This window comes from Humulus lupulus, chromosome X (assembly GCF_963169125.1).
Source record: "Humulus lupulus chromosome X, drHumLupu1.1, whole genome shotgun sequence".
NCBI classification, from domain to species: Eukaryota; Viridiplantae; Streptophyta; class Magnoliopsida; order Rosales; family Cannabaceae; genus Humulus; species Humulus lupulus.
Genome location: NC_084802.1, coordinates 137,284,584 through 137,309,890, shown reverse-complemented (window position 1 = coordinate 137,309,890; position 25,307 = coordinate 137,284,584). Strand labels below are relative to the sequence as shown.

General features: G+C 40.6%; 1 non-coding gene across 1 annotated transcript; it reads left to right on the top strand.

Moving 5' to 3' along the window:
- The first annotated feature begins 2,454 nt into the window (after positions 1–2,454).
- On the top strand, positions 2,455–2,561 carry LOC133807481 (small nucleolar RNA R71). The gene has a single exon (XR_009879393.1). It is a non-coding gene; the product is annotated as a small nucleolar RNA R71 (small nucleolar RNA).
- The last annotated feature ends 22,746 nt before the right edge of the window (positions 2,562–25,307 follow it).

Genomic DNA, 25,307 nt, shown 5'->3' with positions numbered 1-25,307 from the left:
GGGACTCGAGACGATCCTAGTGAGCGATTTAGTGGAAAAGTCATGGCGGGGATTTATACTTGGCTCGGGGTGAGCCTGGGGGTATAAATGGGAATTTAGAGAATATATTGGGGTCTATTTTGATATCAAGGAACATATTTGGTGATTAATTAGGTATTAGGAAGTAAGCAAAAAATATTAGAGACACTCGAGGAATTAGCGGGAATTGGGTAAAATGACTATAATGCCCCTAAGTGGATTAAAGGGTTTAGAATTAATAGGGAGGGCATTTGGGTCAATTGGCTTCTCAAAGATAGATAAGTTAAGGCTTTATACTAAGTGGGAATTGTAGAATAATAGAGAAGTCTTAGGAAAGAAAGAAAAGAAGGAAAAGAAAGAAAAAGAAAAAGGAGGAAAACAGAGTTGTTTCTCTAGGGTTGGTTTGTGGTTCTCTCACCATTTTTCTTGGGTTTTCTTGGAGAAAAGCTCAGAGGAGAGCTAGGTTAGGCTGAGCATCAAGGATCCTAAGCTAGGCTTGAAGAATTGGCAGGGGTTTAGCAAGAACACACCATCACTTGAGGTAAGACTTTGTAGCTTCTTCAGTTTCTGGTTTTAGTTTTTGACCTATGGTGCATAAGCTGGATTTGATGGGAACTTTAAGGAATTCAGGCCAAAGGTTGAGGAAGAGAAAGCCAAGGAGGTGTAGAGGTTGTCTTGAAATCTAATTCCCATTAAAGGTATGAAATTCTAAGCTTTGAACTTTGAAGGTTTGATTGTCTTTGCTGAGTTTCTGAAGTCTGTGAGCAACAATGGTGAATTTTGAGATTAAGGATGCATGTGATTGGATTTTGAGTATTTGGGGTGCTTGGGATGATTGGAGTGTGTTAATAAGCTTGTTTTTGAGTTTGGTGAAGGTTTGGAGAAGTTTTGGTTAAGTTTGGCTCGAGGAAATCGCAGGAAGGGAAAATGAGCTGTTGCCTGTCTGTGACTAGCGCTACAGCGCTAGCGTTTGGGCGCAGTAGCACTAGGCCATGTATGCTGAGGGTATTTTGGTTCTGTTTGTAGCACTGTAGCGCCCTCCAATGAGTGTTGTAGCGCTACCCTATCTTCAGAAAGGGATTTTAGGGTTATTTTCAAGGGTTTTTGACCAAGGGTTCAGGGTTTGATTCCACCACCTTGTTTGGTGGAACTAGAATTTCCCGGGGGCTCGGGATTGGTCCCGAGGCTAGGTTTTCGACTTGAGGTTTGGTGATGACTTTGACCTATGGTTGTGTTTAGGTGAGCGCTAGGGCTCGAGAGGGATCGTGCTCAAGGAGTCAAATGATCAAAGCTGGGGAATCGAAAGGTAAGAAAACTGCACCCGGTTATATGTTTGTGATGGGACTAAGTGCTCCCGATATTTATATTATGTCAATGATGGTATTATTCCATGGGACATGTGATAGCGGCCTAAGGGTGCCGTACACAATATTTGCGCATAGGGCGCGGCTTGGCCACTGGTAGCCGAGGACAGCTTAACATTCACTGAGCTCGGTTTAAGCGGGCCGGAGTTAGTGGGATAACGGAGGGTGCGGCTTGAGGGCGCTAACCCTAGTTATCATATGTGCTTTGGTTTATGATATGAATTGATATGTTTAGTATGTTGAATGCTTGACTATTCTGAGTGTTGATATGATTAAGAATATGTGATGCAACATGAGATATTGATTTGTCTGTTGATTGCTTATGCTCTGTTGTTGTGTTTTCTTGCTGGGCCTTGGCTCACGGGTGCTACGTGGTGCAGGTAAAGGCAAAGGAAAGTTAGACCAATCCTGAGACGGAGAGCTGCGGGGTTGAATGTACATAGCCAGCTGTTCGATCACCATGGTCGAGGAGTGGATCAGGACAGGGATTGCCTAACTGTCTGTTTTGCCTTAATATGGCTTGATATTGTATTTAGTTCTTGAATCTTTTGTAAACGGTTCAATCATAACATTTTTGGGATCCTGTGTGAACAGGAAAAGTTTCTTTATGAAAAATGTGACTTTTGAGACCAAAACATTTTATCCCTAGTACTTTTATAGTTTCAGTAACACATTTTTAATTAAATGACTTGATTAGCGAGTCTAGCACTTTATAAACACACAGTGTAACGGTCTTGGCTATCCAGGGCGTTACAACACATCAGCAACTTGTCCGATAATAGCTGGTTGTGCCATTCCCCTCAAACTCATGTTCTTGAGAAGGTTAGTCATTCAATAAACTTTAGCGGTCAAAGCAGTCAATGCATCCACTTCAAGTATACCAGCTATTTTTTGACTTGCTGATGCTCTAGCATTGGACCATTGGTAATTGTTGCTCGCAATCCTTTCCAAAATCTCATAGGCTTCATTGTAGGACTTAGAGAGAATAGCCCCATTAGCTGAAGCATCCAACACCATGCAAGTGGAAGAATTGAGCCCATTATAGAATGTTTCCATTTGTATAAAATGCGGAATCCCATGGTGTGGGCACTTCCTCAATATCTCTTCAAATCTCTCCCAAGCTTCATAAAATGATTCATCTTCTAGCTGCTGAAAGGACATGATTTCATTGCGAAACTTGGCATTTTTGTTAGGAGGAAAGTACTTCATCAAAAAAATTCAGCCAACTCATTCCATGTAGTCACCGAGTCGGGAGGAAGGGTGTTGAGCCAAGCTCTAGCTCAATCCCTCAAAGAGAAAGGGAACAATTTCAACCTTAGGGCCTCGTCACTCACTCCTTGTAGCTTGAAAGAATCGCTCACCTCCAAAAATGAACGAAGATGAAGATGAGGATCATCAGTAGGCAGCCCACTAAATTGACCCACTATTTGCAACATTTGGAAGATCATGGGCTTTAACTCGAATTGGGGTGCTTGAATTCCAGGCCTAACAATGCCCGGATTGAGCACATTGAACATGGGGGAAGCCTAATCCCTTATGGCTCTTTCTCTATCATCAGCCATAGCAATCTCGTTAGCGACATTATTAGCACACTCAAATCCTTAAACCCCTTCAGCCATATTAAGGCGATTTTGAGCCCGTTGTTCCCTTAGTCTTCTTCTAACTGTTCGTTCAATCTCAAGGTCAATAGGAGCTAGTTTAATCTCTTCTTGCTCGTTCATACAGTAGATCATCTGAGAAAACACAAGAGCAAGCAAACACGGCCAGCTCAACAAAGAAAAAATAAATTGCAAGTAATTGATATTACACAGATTTCTAATTCCAATCCCCGGCAACGGCGCCAAAAACTTATTGTGTAAATTTTAATTGATTTAAATACGCAAGTATACACAGTCACACAAGTAATTCAGTGATAAGTAAATCATCTCCACAAGGATTGAAAAATAGAAAAATAGGCAAAAAAATTACTAAACAACTTAAAGATATTGACAATTAAATGTGTTGTTTGTAAGCTAAACGAAATATTAAAAAGATAAAAAATACTGAAAATAAATATGATTTAAACAAAGTTATTCGGAAAAAACACAAAGATTGTAAAATGGACATGAATTATTAATTCCCCCTATGTTAATTATACTGAACAGATTGCGGCAGCAATATTTTAGAAAAACTCCCAAGTTAACAAGGATTCACTACACATTCATAAATTTTTTCCAAATTTTATGATATTAATTCTTTTACCTAATTAAACATATTCCTATGCCAAATTAGATTTAAGAATGAAAAATCAAGGTTCAATTATCAAAAGTTATACAAAGAAATTAACACATCCCTATGTTACTTACTAACATAACCTAACCTAGATTATGACTTGTGTCATCCAAGTTCTTCCCATTATATTTAATCCTTCCAACATCAAACATAATTAAACAATCTTGCCATTGCTGGCCAACCAACAATAAGAAATTAACAATAAGCACACTTGAATGAACAAGAGAGATTTCACTAAAATAAGGTGCAAGAAATTACTACACTATAACATAGGGTTCATTAACAATTCAAGCCACAAAAAAATTAGTTCATGGCTGAGTTAAAAAGAATTAATCCCAATTCAATACAACCCATAAGTATTCAAAGTAGAAATCAAAATAGAAAATATAAAATGAAGTTTAGAAACAAGAGAAAGAACAAATCCATTTGATGCTTTAGCTTCCTTATGTGTTCTCCTCTTCTTCCTCCTTGATTTCTGGTGTGTCTTTCTTTCTTTCTTGCTTTTTCTCTCCAAAAATGGCAAACCCCCTCAATAAGCGGCTGAACCTTCTCTTTGTACCTCTAGGTTTCCCAATTTGGCCATCCAAGTACAATATTGCCCCTCCTTTTGGTATATGCGTGGGTCTCCTTTTTCTATCCTTTGACATTTACTTTAAATTTTGACTCGTGCTTTCTGTACTTGCCACCTCAGCTACTATTCCAGCTCATCCTCTGAGTTTCCAAGCACACTTAGGTGTCCAAAAACAGCTTGATCAAAATGCCTCAGCAAAATCTGATTTCCTGCCACAAACCTGCTATTTCAGCAATCAAAATTCAACTTAGATAGTTTCACACGTTAGTTCAATCTTTGTACAAATATCTATCCATGAAACTATTGTCTTCAACCCATTAGCTATTAAAAACTAAAAAAACAACTAAACTTATCTAAGATCATATAAACACAAAAGTTAGTTACAAAAGCTAATAATAAACTAACATCACCATCGATTTTTTTCACAATTATAAGTTCAAAAGAACATGAAATAGCTCTTTATTCAAGAGTTATTAGTTCTTCCTGAGAAACTCGACCAGCTCCTTCTTCCTTTCTACTTCAAGATTTTTTTCCAATTTTGACAACTCTTGAAGGTTCTTCTGGGTCTATGTTTATTTCCTCGAGCTCTTCTACTACTTTAAGCTCAGACCTATCTTCGCCTACCCCCAAATCAATGTTGTCTCATGGGCAACCTCATCATTTCCTTCTCGAGGTTCTTCCGTCCTACGGGAAACTTCCATTTCCCGGGACTCCTTATTTCCTTCACCTATAACCATCGCTTGCTGCTCGAGTTGTGATTTTCCTTTCATAGCAATGCTGTAGCATTCTCTGGCAGCGAGTTGGTCTCCTCTTACTGTGCATATTCCTGAGGTTGAGGGGAACTTCATTTCCAGGTGTCAGATCGAAGTGATGGCTTCAAAAGCCATCTACCCAGGTTGTCCCAAAATCGCGTTATATGCGGTCTGACAATCGATTACAAGTTACTCTTCTCCTAATGTAACAACCATTTCGATCATCCCTATGGCCACCGTTCCATCACCCAAAAACCCGTACAGAGTCATTGAGGTCGCCCTCAAATCGATTACGGACAATCCCATCTTTTCTAGGGTGGACCTAAGAATTACATTTACAGAACTTCTGTTATGCACTAGTATCCTCTGTACCCTTCAGTTAGCAAGCTGCATGGTTACCACCAGCAGGTCATTGGGTGGGAATTGAATGTGGCTAGCATCCTCTTCTGTGAAAATGATTGTTTATTTTTCCAACTGCTTTTGTTTTGCTAATCGCTACTTCGAGACAAACTCCACACCATTATGAGTTTTCAACTCATTAATATACCTCTTTTGGGCCTCGCTGCTCATGCCCGCCAAATGAGGTCCTCCTGCAATAGTAGTTATATATCCTCCTACTATCGAGGGAGGGTCAACCTGATCCATCTAAGCTCCAGGTTGACTTGTCGGGGCTTCCTGAGCTGGCTGAGGATTCTGCCTGATAGGTTTATTGGGAGCAACCCAATATCAGGCGCACTGGGCTAATGGAACAGCCTGAATGAGAGTCTCAATCTCATCCTTCAGTTGTCGGCAGTCATCAGTGTTATGACCGATGTCATTGTGGAATCGACAATACTTTGAGGGATCTCTCTTCGCCCTCTGATGCCTTAAAGGCCTAGCTTCTTCGATGTGAGGCGATTAGAATTTTCTAGGAAGATATGTTCCCGGGTGTCCGTTAGGTCGGTGTAGGTGGAATAAACGGGCTTGAATTTCTCTACAGACTTGTTCTTCTTCATGCCATTCTAGTCACCCTCACCATTCCCCTTCCTCTTGTTGTTTCTCGCTTGGTTATTCTGGGTACCAGGTTGAGCCATAGTTGCAACATCTGCCATTGCTCCAACAGGTTGGATAGGGGCTTGGCTGGTTCACTCGATAATAGATCACACCTCTTCTAGGTTTATCCACTCCTGGGCTCGGGCCAAGAATTCATCTACACTTTTAACTCCTTTTCCTTGGAGTTCTTGCCACAGGTCGCCTCCCACCAAGATCCATGTCCTCAATGCCATGAACTTGGACCTATCATCAGCATCCCTAGCTCATGCTGCAACATTGGCTAATCTGCTCAGATATGCCTTCAGTGATTCGCCAGATTTCCATTTTATGTTGGCCAATGAGTTAGCCTCTACATGAGCTGCCTCTTAAACTCGAAAGAAAATTTCTTAAACGAGCTTATCGAACGTTTCTTGTATTGTTTAAACCATTGTCTGGCAGGTCTGACCAGAGTCACAGGGAACAGGATACACCTTTGGTCGAGCCCGATATTGTGGCCCATCATCATTGTGTTGAACATCCCAAGGTGATCGGATGGATCTGTATTTCCATCAAATGTCGAGATGTTCAACATCCTAAAGCCAACATGATACGTAGTTCCGACAATGTTTGGAGTGAAAGGTTCGAGCTCTTTATCTGAGCCACAATCATCTGCCCCCTTTCTAGATAGGAGCCTCTTCATTTGTTCCTCCATCAAGTCTAGTTGCTCAAGGGTTAGGTCCTTGGTCTCTAGGTCAGCCCCCATCCTATTGTATGCATTTGATGGATTGTTGTCCCTCCAAGTTAGAGCTTGGTTAGGTGGGACATTCCCATTGTCGCGTACGATAGACGGACCTTCCTCATGTCGAGTATAACTAACATCCTCGTTCCAAGCTGGAAACCTTCTTAGTGAGTTCAAATGATCGTGCAGGTCGTGCTGTGGATCATACCGTGGACTTTGTGCTGTGCTCAGATGATTCCTCAGCTCGCTTTCAGACCTGCCTCCACGCTGGCTCCCCGTCTAGTAACTTCCATTTGCAAAAATTACAGCCCTCAGTTGAGATCGAGAACTTGGATTCTCAGCACATGCTCGTGGGACGTAAGTATCTACCAATGGGGGAGGATTTATCCTACTGTTCCCACGAGCTGAAGCATCTCGTTGTGGGTGAGGTGGTGTAGGATGTCTAACCAGTGATGGCGGATGCCTTATTGGCAAGGCTATCCTCGTTCCATCAGGATGAACTAAATTAGCCTGCCTCAGCTCTACTCCAATGTCCCGAGTTCTCTGTGCCTGGGGTTCTGATCATAGCACAAGAGGATTCGCTAGAGCATTTTTCCTCCGAGAACTTGTCCTAGCCCGCCCTGGTGGGTTGTTGTGGGCACTCCTGGGAATCTGCGAAGAAGGCACGGAGCTGGGGGTCGCAGTCCTGACCGACCGACTGACATGTTGGTGATGACCCTTGTGACAACTAGTGGGCTGAGAACTCTGGTGGTTTCGCTCTGAAGGCACAGAGCTTGGAGTGGTGGTTCTGACAGAACAACTAGGTTTAGACCTGTTATTCCTGTAGGACTTATGAGACCCATTTTTCCTCTTTCTGACATTAATGTCAGTTGCAAGAGGGGGTCACCGAGCCAAGACTTCCTCGATTCGCCTGTTTTCCTTAGCGAGATGACTTCTTAATTGACGACAGTGAAATATCCCAGATTAGGATTTGGTGGGAGTGATGTTGAACTCCCTGCGTCATCCTGACCCACCGGTTGTTTTCCAGGACGCTATTGAACATATAGACCCCTTTTAGCGGGAACAACGGTATGATGGGCCTCCTGCCCACCAGGCTGTTCCATCTCATTGTCATACATCGACCGAGTGAGCACAATGATGAATGTCGACTAAAACTTGTGAAGCACTAATTTCTTCTCAACGAAAGCACCAAACTGTTGATGCAGTTTTTCGCCAACAGTAGATTAAGAAATAAAATAGGTAGATTAATGCTAAATTATAAACCATAATGAAGTAATAAAAGAACCGTCTCGATCACACACAACTTTTACGTGGTTCAGTGGTTGAAATCCACCTAGTTCACGAGACAATGTTATTTCTTTTCTCTCTTGATTTATGCAAAGTTTTAGTAATACAAAAATGGTTGTCCCCTTCCCTGTCCATTATCCCTGGTATTTATAGTGGAATTTCCTGGTCATGTTTGGGTAACCGCGTGAATAAATAAGGTATACATTTAATACAGATTATTCCCATTTACATTGGGATATGATTTGATAATAGAATAGAATATACTCCTACTATCTCAGATAATAAATGATAGATATGCAATACAACCTAGACATTAATGAGCATCTAAGGAACCTTTGAATCTATTGAGAACCTTCAGAATGTGTTATGTCCATGTTTCCCCGAGTTGAATATCTCACCCGATCTTGGGCTCAAAGACTATCTGAACCCTAGCTCGTAGTAAGCTCATAGTGCCCAAAGTTGGATCTGGTCATTATAAGTCTCGAACTCAATTGTTATCCCGTGAGGCGATCTGATCATAACCTGTGTATCTTGTTGTCAGGCCCCCAAACTCAAGCTATTCACATCACCGTTAGCCAGATATTCTACTTGGCTATTTTTCCACATATTCACCTGCCAATTGTACCCAAGTTAAGTAATTGAGCTCATGCCACTAGCCTCATACACTCAGCCACTACTAATGATTCCTTATTTTTTCCAACTTTGATTTAAATAATTAACTTAAAAACTTAAAACTAGAGTGAATTCTCGGATTTTGGCATGAGTGCCTTTTGAGATACCTAAAAGTCCACTTAAGGGGTGGTTGAGCCCAAAAATAAGGCCCAAGGGTGGAACCTAAAGTCCATTAAAACATGATAAAAATGTAAATATAGCCACCCAAAATTTCATCAAAGTCCCCTTATAGCATTTGTGGAAACCATTTAAGTTTTTTTACCCCAATAACGTCAAATAAGCATTTTCTCTCAAAATACATATTAGGATTTCCTAGGAATTTTATTTAAAATTCTCTCATTGAATTCTTAATATTCTTATGCCAAAAGAAATTTTTTTCACCAGAATTATTTATTTTCTAATATTTATTATCCAAGATTTTACCCGTGTAAGGTTTTTGTTTTGGTCTGGCACCGAAATTCTTAATTTGACCAAAAGTCAATTATATTCGAGATAATACCACATCTTAATTTCAACTTTGAATTTCAAATCATAATACAACGTACCCCAGTATGACATACATTATGGGAATAAAATCTTGATCCGAATTGTTATTATCACGTGCCCAAAACGCAGGGCGTTATGATGACAGTGCAGCAAAGCATGAGATAACATATAAATGCGATAATAACAATTATTAAAGCATGGGATCAAATAACTCTAGAAACCATAACTATAATGGGGTCTTTCTCACGCAACATGAATCTGAATAAAATAGAAATTTTATTTGTATGTATAACTTTAGTTTACCTTTTGTAGATGCATAACATGAGTAGATCAAATAGCATTCATGCCTCCTAATCAACCATCTTTCATACTATGGCTCGCACAAAGAGAATGAGACAAGTGGATGTCTATGCTATTCGGTAGGATACAAAATAACACACTTTTGAATCTCAACACATGAGAGAGTGTTCTTCTCACAAAACAGAGAGAACAAAGTTCTTTATTTTTCTTTCTTGGCAAAAATAACATGTAATTCGCATCTTCTGTCTTCTCTGCTTGATGTTATGTTCTAATTATAGAACAATCAAAAGAAGACCTAACACTAATCTCATTGGGCCTATGCGTGGGCGACAGTCCATTTGGATTGTGGTTGGCGCCAACTACAAGGTCCATAGCCCTGTGGTATTTTATCTCAATAAAATGCTATTTGTTGGGCGTTTATCATATTATTTTATGTATTATAGAATTATACCATGAAAATAAATACAATTAAATTAATTTTCAATCAAAATATTTTTATTTGCCATTAAATATTGTTGACGTTGTTTTTCAGCAACAGTAGATTAAGAAATCTGAAAAAAGATGATTACTCTTTTGCAAAACGTAAAATGAAAACAAAGGAAATTTTATGTGGTTCATTGGTTAAAATGAACCTAGTCTACGAGTCTATATTATTCTGTTTGTGAACTTTTGGAGAAATTGTTTAAGACAATTTCTGCAGAGTTTTTGCAAACAAAATTCGGTCCCTTTTATAGTCAATTCCCTCTGTATTTATAGGGGGTTGATGGAAAATTTTGGGTAACTGTACAATATTTGGTAATTTACAAGAATGGGTAACTTCTTAAATTCATAATTCCTTAAATATGCTAACTAGCTTGCTATCGGGCATTTATTAGATAACAATTAAAAGTATTAATTGCGTATAGAGAATCTCTAAGTCTATGGGAAATATTCCTTATGCGCGTCACCGAATTTTCATGAGCTAAACATAATCCTTGGAGTAGAGGTTATACACGAAGGGCGATTTGAATCAAGTGATGCAACCTCGATTTTTTTGAATAGACGAATTGATTAAATGTCTTCATAGTACAATAACGCTTCATTTATTGCTTGCCAGCTATACCTCGAACAAGACGATTGAGCTCATATTTTTAGGGTACTACATTTGCCCCCCCCCCCCCCCCCCAAGTCCTTGCTCATGCATGACGTCACTTCTGACATGCATAGGAGGGGCTTTTCAACTTCCACTGTGGAAAAATGTGCCCACCTAGCTACTCGAGTGCAGGACACGTGTCTACTTTCTATAGGCGTCTATTCAGATTTTGAGCATTGTGACAGTTTTCTTATCAACATTTTGCCACGATTTGGTTTATTTAAACTTAGTCCTCGGATCTCGAACTACTTTAATCATGTGGCTCAGATCATTCCCCAAACTTTACGTATATATAGGAGAGTAGGACCTGATTTTCGCCACCTTTGCATTTGCATTTCAATTTCTTCTCTCTTCCCAGAAACCCTCGAGTATTCATAGCTTTCTTTGGCGATCGTTTCCAAGAAGATTTTTGTAATTTTCAACATTCTTTATTTTCCCTACACCTCGATCAAGAACAAATCGTAAGTATGTATATTTTCTCTACTTTAAACTTCTTCTACACGTTTATGTACATTTTAATGAATTTTCCTAGTTCTTTCTCTTTATTTTGGTTCTGTATGAGATTTGGTACGCTGAGATAGATAAGCCATCTTATAGGACCAAAAACAATAGAATGTGAGGCACAAAATAGGCAACCTTCTTGGTTTTTTTTTTTTTTTGTCTTGGTTTTTAGGTTGAACGGATAGCAATTTGGGCAAAAATTTTAAAGGTTTCGAGACTGCAACTAAGTAGCTTAAGCGACATGGTTCTGGGGGTGGTCTTGCATTAAAATTGCATTTCAAAACAACTTTTCTGACACGTGACGAGATGACAATACTTCTCTAGATTAGGGCGCGTGAATTAGGGGCACCGGTGGATACACATATTAGGGTTTTAGATACATTTTCAACTTGTAGAATATTTAGTTTGATTAGTGAAGCCTTTAATCCTTAGGTTTCCCTTTCCCATGTTTTTAAAAATAGGTTACATCCCCAGGTTTCCTCGAACTAGTTGTTTTGTAATCAAGCAAACTAAAAACATTAAAAATCAGCAACCAAAAAGGAAAGGCTATCATAGGTTCCATCTCCCATGATAAACAGGTCGTTGAATCCCCCATCCCCCACTTTAGACCAGTGGTGGAGAGGGAGGTCGAGGTAGACGCAAACAATTTTTTTGAGGCTGAGCGGATAGTTTCTCGTATAACTTCGATTCCCTAGGTGAATAAAATAATGAGAGGCCACGGGATCAAGATGGATTCCAAGTTTTACGCGCGGCCTGTACTAGAGGGTGAGCAGAGATGCAGCCCATTAGAGGATAACTTTGGGGCCTAGAGTGATGAGCACCTGAAGGTAGGTGCATTCCTTCCCCTGATCTCCTACTTCAAAGACTTTCTGAATTTTGTGAAGCTCACCCCATTTCATCTACCGCAAAATACATATTGCCTCCTTGCAGGGCTAAAATATTTACTACACAAGAACAAGTAGGAGGACCCCAGTCTAGAGGATATTTTATATTTTTTTTGTCTAAAGGCCAACCCAGACACCAAAATCGGAGGTGACGATTTCTATTACCTCACCTGGTTCCCCAAATCTGCCAGCATCATCGACCTCTCGAGCTATCCAAATGGTTACAAGGACCAGTTCTTCATGTCGAACAAGTTCCAGACCTGCGAGCACTGATACTTAATCGACCTCGTAAGAATCTTTACCTTAACCCTTATTTGAGTTTTTATTACTAGGCATTTAATTATTCTGAACGAGTTATTTCCTTGTGCAGCTATTTACAAAGATCCAAAGCTTCTTAGGCCTGCTTGGGTCAATACCCTGCTCTTCCTGCTAAAACGGAGTATCGAGCAGTAGTGAATGATGCCACCATGCTGGCATGTGGTTTGATTAAGGAGGGTCGAACCTTGGCCAATAAGCCCCAAGGTCATAAGAGGCCTCTAGCAGTTTCTCAGAAGGTCAAGAAAGAAGAAGTTGTGCCTTTGGTACATAAGAGAAATGTTCAGGGAGACTAGAATAATAACCAAGGTTGTGCAGAGTCGGGGACAGCAGCTGCCACCTCTTACCAAGGTAACCCTTATAAGGAAATTAACCAGGTTGCTACTAGTTTTGTATTAATCTGACACGATCAGAGGAAGGTTGTGACTAGGCACCCTGAGGATCCAGACATGGAGGTCACGTTGCGACAATGTGTCAACCTCCAGGTCCTCCGCCACGATCTTTCCTACCCTAAATATACAGTAGTTGTAGATAACACCTTCCATTGTAGGTCCACCATTATTGAACAATACGGGACAAACCTCCATCCTGGGTACTCCTTACATTATGCCACTTTTACCCCGGTCTTTAGGCAAGCTGAATACGAGCCTAGCCCGGATGAAGAGAACGAGCCTGAAAGGGTTCCCGATTTAACTTTGTTAGAGTCTCCCCCACCCCTAATAATCCAAGAGTGAGAGGTCCCCACTATGGCTAGCTCGGTCCCTAATCCAGAGCTAATCATTGTAGTTTCCTCCTCTAGTTTGGAGGGTAGGACTCTTGTAATTTTACTATTTGTTGTTCATACAATTAGAATTTTTCTAACTCTTTTGGTCATTTTGCAGAAGACGATATGAATCTAAAAATTTCCTTCTTCAACTCCTGCCCTGTCATTAAGAGACAATGGGTCCTCAAGAAGAACATATATAGGGCTGGAATTTCGACAGGAACTCCAATGAAGGCCAAGGAGACCATCTCTTCCCAACAACAACCCCGATCTTCCATGATAACAACCAAGGAAGCTCCTCCTCCAGCTCCCCGGGACGTCTCCTCAGTTCCCCACATTATTGATGTAGTTCCTTCCATAGTGTCAGGTCCTCCCATTGAGGTTGACAAGCACCCAAAGCATTTGCGGGCTCTACTTCAGGGTATCACCACTCATGTGATCGGGCATATCAACCCACTCACTTCGAGGGAGTTGGCAGCCATTGAAGAAAATCCTGCCACAACCATGAGTTCTCTCATTGTCTTTTAAATTCCTCATATATATAAATTTTTATCTAATTCCTTATTTGCATTTCAATGTAGTCCTGCTTTGCCCAGATCCGGGCAGGAGAGCGAATTCGCTTTGCCCTCGTCGAGGGGGAATGAACCGCCCAGGAGCTTGAAGAGGTTAAGGCGAACCTGGAGACCTCGCAGAATAACGAAAATATTTCCAAAGCCCAGGCACTTGAAGTGATCCAAAGTCATGACCTTCTTCAGAATAAGGTCGAGGGGGTGCAACTAGAGGCTAAGAAGAATGTTGCCCATGTCGAGCAACTAAAGAAGAAGGTGGAGGGCCGACGCCAAGCTGGAGGACGCATTGAAAAAGATGTTTTACCAGGTCTCGTGTTTCAACCAGGGAGGGGAATTTTCTTTCCTTGACGTCGAGCTCTAGGGGCGTTACCTCACCAAATTCTAGGAGCAGTTGACGAAGGAGCCCACGAAAACGGTTGACATGGCATCCGAAGCAGGCGGAGATGGTGGGGAAGATGAGGTCTCATCCCAAGGGCATGTTGGTGGAGCTCAGGGTTGAGAGGCTCTGCTTTATTTGTTTTTATACTTTTTTATTTTCTGGGGATACTTCCATCCCTTGCAACTAGCCTTTTTAGGCCAAGACAATTGCCTTAGGGTATGGTCCGAGGACAATTATCCTCATTTTCTTATTTTTTTTATATATTGTTATATTATGCACATTCTTTATGCTATCTCCCTTCTATTAATTATTATCGTGTTTTTAAACTTTCAAAGTTTTTATATACTTGCATAGTTGTAGGGAGTGCTTTTTTAGATCGAGGCATATGCCTGATGGCTTGACCAGTTAATTTCATGTCATGGGCCTGGTTGTATCCAAGAGGTTAATCACCTATTTGCGTATACATGTTAGTAGTCAGGCCTTAGACCTGGTTTAGTTACAAGATTTTTGTACCTTGTTAAATTCCAGGATTTTTCTGTTGCTTTGAATTTTCTTAACTTAGTTCATATAAAAAATTACTTTGAAAACTCAAGCCTTAAAAAGCCGCAAGATTTCCAAATTTCCAAAACCTAAGTTGCAAAAAAAATTTAAAGTTGCAGAATGTTTCAAAGATTATACTAAGGGTTATATGCCCCCCGAAGCAGTCAGAATTTACAAATATTGCAGATCGTTTTTACACAATGTAATTAACCAAGATTTAATGAAAAAACATTATGGTACCATGTTTAAACTACACAACAACCTTTTATTGCTTCAAGGATAAAAAAAAATATTTGGACTTTATAATCAAGCCTCAGAAAAATGTAACATAAGCTAAATCTAACAAATAAACCCTATTCTTGATAGTACTTATTAGAAGTAAGGCATTCCAAGTTCGCGGAACTGCCTCTCCATTTAATCGAGCAAGTTTGAAGGTACCTTCTGGCAAAATCTCCAAAATCCAATATGGTCCTTCACAGTTCAATCCTAAAACACCGTCCTTATGGTATTTGTTTGCTAGAAACACCTTTCTATGTACCAGCTCTCCCAGTTTGAGTCTTCGCTCCTTCACCTTTGAGTTGAAGTAACATGTCACCCTTTGCTGATAATGGGCAAGTTGTATCTGTGATTCTTCTCGCCATTCTTCAGTTAGATCTAGGAATGATTCTGCCCCTGGTCAAAGGTTTTTTTTGCCTATGTGATGTTACCAAGGTCTCAACTGGGAGCATAGCTTCACTTCCATAGGTAAGTGAGAAGGGAGTATGCCCAATAGAGGTACAATGTGAGGTTCTGTAGGCCCAAAGCACTTGTGGGAGTTATTCAGGCCATAGCCCTTTAGCATCCTGTAGTCGTTTTTTTAGACTCACCTTGAGAGTTTTGTTCATTGCCTCGACCTGTCCATTAGCTTGAGGGTATGCTATTGACGAGAAACTTTTGATGACAGTGTACTTCACAAAAAAATTTGTGAATAGATCGCAATCAAATTGAGTTTTGTTATCAGACATGATCTTCTTTTGGAAGTCCAAAATTTCATATTATCCTTTTCACCACAATGTCCATTTCTCTCTTTGAGGCTATAGCCGCCAGTGGTTCGACCTCAACCCAGTTTACAAAGTAGTCGATCACGACCATCGCATAATGAACTCCTCCTTTTCCAGTAGGCAATGAACCGATTAGGTCAATCCCCCACACGAAAAATGGCCATGGTGAGGAGATCATAGTCAACTCCATGGGTGCAGCTCGCACAATTGTGGCAAAGCGCTGACACTTGTCGCATTTTTTTACATATGACGTTGAGTCCTTCTTCAGTGTAGGCCAAAAGTAACCCTACCTTAACACCTTCAAAGCCAAGCTTTGGCCCTAAGCATGATCTCCACAACATCCTTCATGGATTTCTTTGAGGATAGTCTGTGCTTCCTTGACCAAAACAAACTTTAGAAGAGGCATGTAATGGCTTTGTGTGTAAAGCATCCCCTCAACCAGAACATTCCTTGGGACTTGGTACAGCAACTTTCGAGCATCCTTACGGTCTTCAGGCATTTTTCCAGATGTGAGAAAGTCTACTATTGGTATCATCCAGGTCAAGCTTGCTTGACTATTCCTTTATTGTAATGCCCTAAACTCCAGGGACCGTTACGGTGTGCCTTGTAAATAGTGCTAAACCCGCTAATCGAGTCATTTGGCCAAAATCGTGTAACTAAGTATGATTAGCGGTTAAGGGAATAATTTTTTTGATTACGATGTAACGTTTCACTAGAACGTTTACTGTATACATTGGGATCCCAAAAATATAATTTAAAGGTCTATTATAGGACAATATTTACAACAGGCCGATCTAAGCGACAAAATAGGGTTTAACCCTAGTTCCTCTTTCAACCCTCGGCTGTGGTGGTCGAGCAGCCGCATATGCACATGTCGTCACCTAAGCTCTCCAATTCAAGGATGGTCCAGCTTCCTTTTTCCTTTACTTGCACCACATAGCACTCGTGAGCCGAAGCCCAGCAAGAAAACTTAATATGCTCATGAACAGTGATAAGATGTCATCAAATCATAAGGCACACGCCTAGCAGATATAGCCCTAATCATATAAGCAAATGAGTTCACGCAATGTTGAGTATAATACATGAACCAATTATCATAATAATCATCCAGGGCTTTTAGCCCAAAATAGAAGGGTGACAGTAGTACATTCACTGAGGTGGGTTCTGTTCCCTTTATAAATAAGTGATCCTTTCACTCGCTTCAACAAGATAGGTACCTGGTGAAATAGTCACCAACGTAAACCTATCGAGTAGATAAGTGATCCTTTCACTAGCTTAAACAGGATAGGTACAGGATGACTAGTCAACATCATAACCTTCCTTGTGACCATAGAGTCATAACCATGGAACACTGCTCCCTAGCCATATGACAAGCAGTCACCTAGTCCTTAGGCCCTGGCTCTGAGTAACTATCTTAGAGTAGTCAAGCAATTATAAGTTTCATCGACCTTAGGGTCGGTCCAGCATTAATGCCTTAGAGTCATTCAATGCTGATATCCATTAGATCTAATCTTCATTCTGCCCTGCGTTCAGGACGCTTATGCCGTTTCTGACTCTCAGGTAAGTAATATGAGATCAGTGCCCCCCCTGACTAATCAGTGCCATACACAAGTAAGCATTGCCACCAAACATATATCATAGGTCAAATATCTGAATACAGGGCATTCAGCATGCTTACTCAATAATTACTAGCACGATTAGGATCATGCATAAACACAGAGGCTCAAGCTCTGAACAATATCATATTCAGTATACATAGCATGTCCTAATCACATGTTTCTCGTGCATTACATTTAAACATCCAACATGCATCAAGAATAACTATGTATGTCACATATACACAGGGTGCAGTTTTCTTACCTCTAGTTCGAGGGAGAATTAGAACAAGAGCGACCCTTGAGAATGATCGATCCTTAATCCTTTAGCGGTCACCTATTCATAACCAAATACAAGCTCCGATTAATGAAAATCAACAATAATAGGGTCTTGATCTAAAACCCACTCTCGGGACCTCGAAACATGCCCACACAGTGAGTAGATTCGATCTTGGGCCTTAAGGATTGAAACCCCGAGCCAAAAACCCTTAAAAACACTCAAAACTGGGTTCTGAAGAAACAGGGTAGTGCTACAGTGCTACCCTCCTAGCGCCCCAATGCTCTTCTCAGAACAACAAACCGCCCATCAGCAAACCTATGTAGCGCTATAGCGCCCTCTGATGGGCGCTGTAGCGCTACCCCCAGACTGAACCTCCCCTGAAACCTCCTTCTTCGACTACTTCAATTCTAACTCGATTCCAATGCTTCCAAACCCCAATATTGATGCCAAATGAACCCAAAACCCATCCTCACATGCCCCAAGCAACACAACCCCAAGAACCCTAGCCAAAGGTCAAATCAATTCCCAACTTACCAACTCAAAAACTAGCTGAAACTTAACTAAGAAAACAGAGGAAAACCAAGAGTTCTAATAGTTAAAAACTCACCTCAATCTCAGCAACACACCCTCTTCAATGGTGGAGCATAACCCTAGCTTATCCCAGCTTGGTTCCTTGGCGGTTCCTCAAATAGAAGCTTGAAAATTCAAGGAGAAATGGAGGAGAAAAAACCATCGGGAGAGAAGGAAAGAAACACTCTGTTTTCCTCTTCTTTCTATAGCCTTAATGGCTTATATCTATCATAGGGGTGAAAATACCAAAATACCCCTAGGTCTAATAAGGGTTTCTAAAGGCTCCCAAGGGCAAAATCATCCTTTCGCACCTATTTCGTTAATCATAATTAACACCCTCCAATTCCCGCTCTTCTCGACATTCTTAAACACCAATAAATTATATCCCATTACCCTTTAATTCCCGGTAATGCTCTAATCATTAAAAACACCCTGAGACTCACCCCGAGCCCCAAACTTAAACCCGTTATGACCAGACCGAACACTTGCATTTCATGATCGTCTCATGCCGAAAGGCTCGAACAAAGCCACATATAATGTGGTACCATTCATAACTCATCCACATGCACGAAAATACACAATTACGCCCTCAACGGGCCAAATTACCAAAATGCCCTTATAATTATAAATACACCCATATGCATGCATTTAACATCATATTATAATATAATTCACATAGACATGTGTATGATCACTAAATAACATAATAAATCAATTATGGCCCTCCTGACCTCGTAATCAAGGTCCTAACCCTTATTAGGAAATTCGGGGCATTACAACTATCCCCTCCTTACAGAAATATCCTCCTTGAAATTTATCTGAACAGTCCGGAATAAGAATTCCGCACAACTGATTCCAATTTTCCCAGGTCACTCCCTCAACCGCACTATTCCTGCAACATACCTTAACCCAAGGTACACTCTATTCCTCAGAACCTTATTACTTCTGTTGTAATCTGAACTGGCTATTCCTTACCGGAATACTTAACCTTAACCTTTAGATTCTTATGACTCAACTCATGAGTTCCTTTAACCCATGTCCCCTACATGAAAATACATAACACACTGTATACAATTGACAGTGCCAAAGATAAGGCTGATCCAAAGTCAACCTAACCAGTCCTATCCAGGATTCAAACTACCAAGGTAATCTAAGGCTTAACTTGCCCTTAATTCCTCATCCCTTTCCATGGTGATACTTTAAGGAAGATACATTCTCCTACTTGGAATTCCACATTCCTACTTTTCCAATTCAGTAAAACTTTTCCATTTATTCTGCGAAGTGAGCATCCAAGCTTCAACCTTAACTAATCTCAATAGTCCCCTGAACCATCACAGGATCCAGATATATATTAACTCATTCATCTTATAAGATGTTCTTTCAATAATAGTTGGATAACCCTCTCTCTCTCTCTGATTTACCATCAGTCTGAGAGTAATAAACTGTACTGAATTCCATCTATATACTCATTGCTTTCTTAACACTTTCAAAGCCTGGAAATCGCACTAGAGTCTTCATCTGATAAGATAGACCTTGAGTTCCCAAGAAGGCACTCTATTCCTTTCTCACAATAATTCACCTGATCTCTTAAATTACCAATACAATATCACATTTTCATCATAACATAACCACATAGCCTGTATAACAACTTTATGCCTCTCTAAATGCAACAAACAAAGGAATAGCATAGCACCAAAACCAAAGAACATAACTTAACAATCAGAACTAAAAACTAATCTGCCACCCCCGAGGAACTAGTCTCAATCTCAGACTCTGCCTGCCTCAGAATAAACACTCGAGTTGGAATCGAGCTGTCTATCCCCTTTTTCTCATCCTCTCTTAGCTTTGGGAAATCCCTTTTGAAATGCCCAACCATGCCACATGCAAAACATGCCCTTGCTCGACATTCTCCCAGATGACGCCTCTTGCACCGAGTGCATATTGAACGAGTCTTCCAGCTTTCACTCTTGCCTGCTCTAATAAGTGGAGATACCACTGTCTGAGCTCCGTGCTCCCTGGCACTCTTCTTCTCACCTTTTATGCTCTAAATTGATGTTCGTGGTTTGTATAGTACCTTGAACTGATTGAGTTCAATAGCCCACTTCAACAAACGTCCCGATGCTTCAGGCTTTTACAATACCTGCCTTAAAGGTTGATCGGTTAAGACGTGTATGGTGTGCGATTGGAAATATGGCCTAAGCTTTATCGAGGAAAAAATTTGGCAGAACGCAATCTTCTCAATCAAGGGGTATTGGGACGCATCTCCCGAAAGCCTCTTGCTTATATAGTACATTGAATTTTGTGCCTGATTATCCTCTCGAACTAATACAGTGCTAATCGCGTTCTCAATTATCGCTAGGTAAAGGTCTAAGCATTCCCTAGCTACTCGTTTTGACAAAATGGAGGGTTCAGCTAGATGCCTTTTCAGATCTTGAAATGCCTGTTTGTACTCTTCAGTCCATTTGAATTGTTTATTTCCCCTGAGCAGATTGTAGAAGGGGAGACATTTGTCAATGGATTTGGATATGAACCGACTTAGTGTTGGGACTTTTCCAGTTAGGCTTTGAACTTCTTTCCGTTATCTAGGTGATGGAATTTCTAATTGTGTTCTTATTTGCATGGAATTAGCTTCAATCCCCCTATATTGATAATGAAGCTTAAAACCTTCCTTGGCGAGACTCCAAAGGTACACTTCTCAGATTGAGCTTTATATCACACTTTCTTAACACACCAAAACATTTTTCCAAGTCGGCTACATGGTTATTTGAAGTTTTTGACTTGACAAGCTTGTCATCAACATATACTTCCATGTTTTTCCCGATTCGGTCAATGAACATCTTATTTACCAATCTCTGGTAAGTTGCTACAGCATTCTTCAGCCGAACGACATGACTTTGTAACAATACACGTTGTACTTGGCCATGAAGCTGGTATGCTCTTGGTCCTCATGGTTCATTACGATCTGGTTATATCCAGAATACGCGTCCATGGAGGACATGAGCTTGTGACTCGCTATGACATCGACTAACTGATCAAATCTAGGTAAGGAAAAACAGTCCTTTGGACAGGCCTTATTGAGGTTGGAGAAGTCGATGTAGGTCCTCCACTATCTGTTTAGCTTTGGAACAGGACGGAGTTGGCTATCCAAGTTGTATATTTCACCTCCCTAATGAATCTACATTTCAAGAGGCAAGCTACCTCTTCCTCCAAGGCTTCTCCTCGTTCCGTCCACAATAGCCTTTTCTTATGTTGCTTTGCAGGTACACTCTTGTCCAAATTCAGTGTCTGCGAAGACATCGAGGTTTTTCCTCAGAAACTCAATCATAACCTTTTTATGTTTGACACTAAGGTTCTTACCAATCTTGACAAATTTTGAAGTTGTTTCTGGATCAAGGATTACCTCTTCTATCTCCTCTAAAGCCTGGAGCTCAGATCGATCTTCACCTACTCTTGGATCTATTTCTTCTCGCTGGACGTCCTCATTTATTGCCACCTGAGGTTCTTCTGCCTCGTCAACAACTATCATTGCCTAAGGCTCCTCATTTTCTTCAATTACCACCATGGCTTCCTGACCGAGTTGTGATTTTTTCTTCATGGAAATGTTATAGCATTCCCTAGCAGGGAGTTTGTCCCCCCTTATAGTGGATATCCCCGAGGGCCAGGGGAACTTTATGGCCAGGTGGAGAACAATATTTATGGCTTCAAATGTCATTAATTTTGGTCTTCCTAAAATTGTATTATAAGTAGCCCGACAGGCTATTACTACGGATTCAAGCATCTTAGCAACAACTCGTACTTCATATCCCATAATTATAACAAGCTGAATTTTCCCAATAGTTATCGATCATTCTCTTGAAAAACATACAGAGTTGTGGAGGTCACTTTCAAATTGGCTATTAACATTCCCACCTTTTCTAGAGTGGACATGAATAGCATGTTTACTAAGCTTCCATTATTGATCAAGATTCTTGTAACCCTCCGGTTGGTGAGTTGAATGGTTATTACAAGTTGATCATTATAAGGGAATCAGACGTGGCTAGTGTCCTCTTCTATGAAAATGATAGGATTTCAAATGCTTTGATAGCCACTGTTCTGGGGTGAATATCGCGCCCTTGTGAGTTTTTATCTTATGAATATATCTTTTATGGGCCTCATTGCTTGTACCCGCCAAATGTGGTATGCCTGGAATGGTGGCTTTATCTCTTCCTTCGATAAGAGGATGGACGATTTGATTTTCAAGAGCTAGGAGAGCTAGAAGCGGATTAGTTAGATGTCCCTAAGGTGGTTGTGGGCTCTGCATAGCCGACGGGTTAGGAGCTACCTAGTTTCAAGCGTACTGTGCTAACGGTCCCGCACAGATGAGTGTCTCGATTTCATCCTTTAATTGACGAAAATTGTCAGTGTTTTGGCCAATGTCATTGTGATAACGAAAAAAATTGGTCGGATCACTCTTTGCTCACTGATTTTTCAAGGGCTTTGGTTTCTTCGAAGGAAGGCAGGCAGAATTGGCACTATTATCGGCATCCCTAGCTCGAACTGCTATGTTTGTGAACCAGTTGATGTACGCCTTAAGGTATTCACCTGGTTGTTGTTTTATATTGGCCAGGGAGTTAACCTCTACTCGAACTTCTTTCGCATCTCGAAACTGCTTTTTAAATTGGGTCGATAACTATTTTCACAAAGTGATTGAGTGCCTTTTAATCTTATTGAACCACAATATGGCTAGTCCTATCAACGTGTTTTGGGCATTAGTCGGGTTATGGTCCCTCCAATCTTGAGCTCGATTAATTGAGACACTATGGAAGGATCTCCCATTGTTTGAGTATTAATTAAATCGTTTGTGCGGGATGGCTATCCTCTCTGAGAGTTTAATTGATCACGTAGGTTGTACTGAGGATTAGAACACAAACTTTGAGCCAAGCTCAACTGATTTCTCACATCACTTTCTTGTCTTCGGGGGTGTGTATTGTGAATACTCCCTAACCTTCCCTCACCAGGGTTTTTTGTCCAATAGCTTCCTGTCGGAAAGCTTACCATTCATGGCTGAGCTCGTGATTGTTCGCGTTAACTCGGACTCTAGTGTCTCGAGATGGAGAAACATGCATGTTTTCTCTGAGTGCAGAATTTCTTTGATTATTCCCATGAGCCGAAACATTCCTTTGTGGTCGCGGGGGTGTTGGATGATGTATAGGCGATGGAGGGTGCCTTATTGGTAAGGCAATTTTCTTTCCATCAGGGCGGACCAAGCTACCTCGTCCATTATCCACTTCAATTTCTCGAGTCCGTGGTCAAATTTCCTCATTTTTTTATACCTGACTAGCTAGTCAGGTTGGTGCTGGAGGATTTACAAGGACTTCTGCTCTCCTCGATGTGTTCCCTGCTTGTCTCGTCTGACTAGGCTTGTTTCTGGCAACATAGACTATCTGTTCAGTCCTATCATTGTGGACAAGGTGGTTGTTTTGGGGAGTTTGCTTAAATAGCACTAAGCTTGAGGTTTTTGTTAAAAAATAATGGCTCACATCAGGGCAGTTACGCCTGTGGGATATTGATCAGTGGGACACACTTGCTCTCCTTCTGACATTATCATCGGTTGCAGGAGAGGGTAATAGTGCCATGATTTCTTCAATCTGCCTATTAGCCTAGGCAAGGTGGCTTCTCAACTGAGCATTCTCCATATCTATTGTAATGATATATTCTAGGTTAGGATTGTGGGGATGCAAAGCTGAGCTTCCAGTATCGCCATGGTTATAGTCCTGGTTTTGGAGTTGCTTCCTAGGACGATGAGGTACAAAGGTCCCTTTTTCCTAGCAGGGTCAATCGTAGGGATTTCTCCTTGATTTACAGGTCTCTCATACTCATTGTCGCACTTTGAACGTGCTACCACCATAATGATATTGGGATGAAAGTTTTTTGAAAAATTTCAGTAAGCCTAATCTATCTCTCAACAAAAGAACCAATCCATTGACGTTGTTTTTTGCCAACAGAAGATTAAGAAATCTGAAAAAAGATCATTAGGCTTTTGCAAACTGTAAAATGAGAACACAGGATATTTTATGTGGTTCAGTGGTTAAAATCCACCTAGTCCAGAAGTCTATATTATTAAGTTTGTGAACTCTTGGAGAAATTTTTTAAGACAATTTCAGTAGAGTTTTTGCATACGAAATTTGATCCCTTTTACTGTCAATTCCCTTTGTATTTATACGGGGTTGATGGAAAATTTTGGGTAACCGTACAATATTTGTTAATTTACAAGAATGGGTTAATTCCCAAAATAATAATTCCTTAAATATGCTAATTCCCTTGATATCGGGCACTTTTAGTTAACGATTACAAGTAGTAATCGCGTATAGAGAATATCCGAGCCTATGGGAATTCTTCCTTATGTGTGTCACAGTACTCCTAAAGCCCTAAACTCCAGAGACCGTTACGATGTGCATTTTAAATAGTGCTAAACTCGCTAATCGAGTCATTTGGCCATAATCTTGTAACTAAGTATGATTAGCAGTTTAGGGTTAAAAATTTTGGTTAAGATATAACGTTTCACTAAAATGTTTACTGTATACATTGGGATCCCAAAAATATAATTTAAAGGTCAATTACAAGAAAATATTTACAACCAGCTGATCTAAGTGGCAAAATAAGGTTTAACAATAATTCCTCTTTCAACCCTCGGCCGTGGCGGTCGAGCAGCCACATATGTAGACATCGTCACCTAAGCTCTCCAACTCAAGGATGTTCCAGCTTTCTTTTTCCTTTACCTGCACCACATAGCACCCATGAGTTGAAGCCCAGCAAGAAAAATCAATATGCTCATGAACAGTAATAACATGTCATCAAATCATAATGTGAATGCCTAGCAATAATAGCCTTAAGCACGCATGAAAATAGGTACAAATATATATTTGTGGAGTCCTGCGCTCTCAGTAGATGACTAGTAAGTCAATCTTGGTCAGATGACTAGTAAGTCAATCTCGGTCAGATGACTAGTAAGTCAATCTCGGTCAGATGACTAGTAAGTCCATCTCGGTCAGATGACTAGTAAGTCAATCTCAGTCAGATGACTAGTAAGTCAATCTCTGAGATCCCATACCCTCCTAGCCATGTGACGTGTAGGTCACCTTAGTCTTTCTGACTCTGGCTCTAAGTAACTAGCCTTTAGACTAGACAAGTGCTTTTAGTTTTCATCGAACTTGAGGTCGGTCCAGCATTAATGCTCATGATGAGTCATCCAATGCAGATGTTGATTAGATCTAATCTTTTATCGACTC